Here is a 3,812-nt window from a genome sequence, read left to right as displayed (position 1 = left end):
ATCTTGATGCAATATTATGAACCTAAGTTGAATATCATGCACCTCATAGCCTTCAACAGGACTTGATACCAAGTATTCAACCTCAGACTCCCTTTGTTGTGACTTATACGATCATATTGACCAATATTTTGGACCTAGGAGACTATCATGTACCCTTGTGCATCCTGTTTACCCCTTGGCTTGGCATTTCTTTGTCTCTATTCTGATGTGTTACCCCTGTTTGTCCATGCTATTTTTGAACTACTATCCTGCTCTGGTTTGGTGTTTGTTTCAGCCTTACTTGAAACTTATAACACCTTCTTCTGCTTGCCTATGCATGACTGGACATTAGCTTCACTTTACTTTACTTATCCTTGCATTGCTTGGCATTTCTTTAGACTCTGTTTGCTTTTTTTTTTTAGTTGAACTTCCAGGTTGAAGCTAATACAATCCTATATGATTTACTTTGACTACCTATTTGATTAATACTCTAGATTAAAGACTTGCACAAGATGTTAAAATTGAGTAGAAATCCTAGATTTTGGTTTGAGAAGTTGAGATGGGACCTTGGCTATTCTTGATTTGTTTTCTAGGGATTTCTGGGTCAGTTATAACTTGTATATTACCAGAATATAATGTTTTAGAGTTAAGATTGAGGGAATATTTAGTGTATACCAAGTATACGTGGAGGGTATGCCCTTTGAAAGGTTTTGCTCTTCACATCTAATGGTATATTAGTGTGTATCATGTATTTCCCAGTTCTGATACTTAGAAAAATTTGAGGAAAGTCAGCTGGTATATCTGTGGTATACTATGTATAACAAGCCTTGACACTTAGAAAATGTCACACCCTAATCTCGCTAGGATGTGATGGGCACCCGACCCTTACTTAGGGCCGAGCGAACCCTCTGACTTTTAGTGCACACATAATCTCTTGGACTTTTAAATCCAATAAGGATGAAATACATAGTAAAGCTTTCAGAAACTTTCTTTTCATCGTACTCAAATCAAGTAGAATCTGTAATCACAATACATAATGACACATCGGCTGGTGGAGCCGCTTACAAAACTGACATCCTATACCCACGACTCTATCTGGAAAGTCTCTAACATCAATCCAGAAATCATAACATACAAATTCCGACTCGGCAACACTCCGGAAGGAAGTGGAGCTCGCCAATCCCGCTGGAACATCTTCTACTCATCTGGGTGTACCTGCGTGGCATGAAACGCAGCCCCCGAAGAAAGGGGGTCAGTACGGAATATGTACTGAGCATGTAAGGCATGGAATACAGAAAAGAGAATCATAGCTGAAACAGAGATTTACCAGAATCAAGTATGACCTTTTAAAACATCAAAGCACTTGCCTTTTGAAATGAAAATCATGTATGTCATCATAAATCATAAATGAAAATCATGTATGCCATCATCATACATCATATATCATATAACGTGCCCCGGCCCTCTAGTGAGGGACGCGGTGAGTAAATTCATGCATGTCATCACCATGTATCATGTATGCATATAACGTGTCCCGGCCCTCTATCGAGGGACGCGGTGAATGAAATCATGTGTCAATATCATGTATCATATCTGCATGTAACGTGCCCCGGCCCTCTATCGAGGGACGCGGTGAATAAAATCATATATGTCAATGTCATGTATCATGTATGCATGTAATGTGCCCCGGCCCGCAAGTGAGAGGGACGCGGTGAACAATGCAGTGGAGTACGCACGAGAACATACCCTGGCCCGGGACGCAGTGGAGGATACATTAAGGCATGCATGAGCAGAGTCGTGAGAAACTATATGCATATAAATCAAGACTCAATAGATAGGTACGCAAATCAACACTTGAGGTTCATAAACACGTTTCAAGTCAATCCGAGTTAGTATAAGAAAGTTAGGGACATATTACTACAGAAACCTTTTTGAACATTTCAGAAGCTGTTTTTGGAAGATCAAAACAATAGTTATATCACATGCCTCTCGAATACCTTTATGGATCAAATCAAAATAGAACTTTCGGAACCATACACACATATCAAGACATAGCAAAACAGTTTTCGGAAGTCAAGAACATTAGCCATCCTAGTGGCTCTAAGAATAGGAGTGTCTTTGAAATCATACATATACTGTTTGTTTGTTTCACAAAGATCATGCCAAAAGAAAGAAAGGGTAAGCCTCACATACCTGTCCCACGTCCTATTAGCTACGCTTAATTGTCCACGCTCGCTATCGCTAGTCTACATTCAAAAGAATTCACACAATCATTAGATTCGTCGTCATACACTTGCCTTAGTTTCCCAAATAAATCTACTCATAATCTACCGAAATTTCGGCAGCATTTCCCCTGTAAATACATCCATCCCCGAGAATCCAACTCGGCCAAATTATCAATCAACAATCCGAGAATTCAACTCGGCCAATTTATCAACAACAATCCCAACAATCATACTAACAACTTCAGCAATCAATCCAAAATATATTCTAACATTAACAACCCTTGTCACACAATTCAACGACATTTCATTTATATTCAATTCAATCACATATAGTCAAGCTAACACCAATGATCTCACATTCAAGTGTTAATCCGAAATCATTCTAACGTGATTCAAGAATACTTCAAACAATTTACATAATATTCAAAAAAACCCAACCAACATACCACTTCACCCGAAACCTTCCAAATGCAACAAGAACAACGTCAACACATTTCCTTTCCTTTCAAATTCATGCATTATATCTACAACCACACGTTGACAACATTATCTTCACAAATACAAGAAACCATGCTAGTGTCACATTAATGTCTTCAACAATCCCACAATGATCACAACTTCATTTCAAACCATCAATCCTTCATTTTTATTATGGAATCCACAACAACAACAATCAAACTACTAAATAAAATCAATTCATCACATCTACACAATACCCCCTCTATATTCGGCCACAACTTACACACACATACTTTCATGAATTTCATTCATTTCTTCACTCTACAACATATACAAATCATCCATAACATATGAAAAGAAGATTAAACCTTACCTTCTTCCATCCATCCTCTTGCTCGGCTAGGGTTGAAATTGCACAAATGAATGCTTTGCTTGCTTCAACAACCACCCCACGTTAATTAGGGCCTTCAAATTAGTTGGAATACTAGAAGAGAATAATTTTTCTTGATCAATTTCCATGGACCAAATTTTTGGAGCCATGGCCGAATGGCCCCTATATTTTTCTCCAAGCTTCTTGACTTTTCTAAGTGTAAGGGTGGGGATAAATATGACTAATAAGTCATATATATATACATACATAATTCATCCATGTGGGCCAAAGCCCACCCCACTTGGACGGCCACATGGCCCTTCAAGAACTTTCTTGAGTTTTTGTGAAATTCTCATTTTGCCCCTAGCCTTTCACAATACTACCATGAACCACTTTGTGAATTTTCCTTTTTACCCTTAGCCTTTCTCAATATTTCCATACTAATAAACAACTTGTACATTAAAATAACTTTGGAAAATAGTCTTGCCCTTAACTTACCACGATTATCTTGGAATATCCGAATGTACAAAATACGGGATATAACAGAAAATAAAAAGAGGGGAGAGTAGCTTGGGCCCACCTTTGTTATTTGGGACTGATTATATACAGTTCCATGACCGAGCTGTTTGGGTAGGCGTCGTATTTGGTCCATTATTAATCAATGACAACTGTTATTCGCTGGGCTTAGCCGAATAAAAATTGTAATTCGTTTTGGCATTATAATAATTACTATAGCCTTTAATTTTTGAACTTAGTTAAATGTGTGGGCGGATACTAAT

Source organism: Lycium barbarum, chromosome 7, assembly GCF_019175385.1.
Source record: "Lycium barbarum isolate Lr01 chromosome 7, ASM1917538v2, whole genome shotgun sequence".
In the NCBI taxonomy this organism is placed as follows: domain Eukaryota; kingdom Viridiplantae; phylum Streptophyta; class Magnoliopsida; order Solanales; family Solanaceae; genus Lycium; species Lycium barbarum.
Note: the sequence above shows the minus strand (reverse complement) of the source record.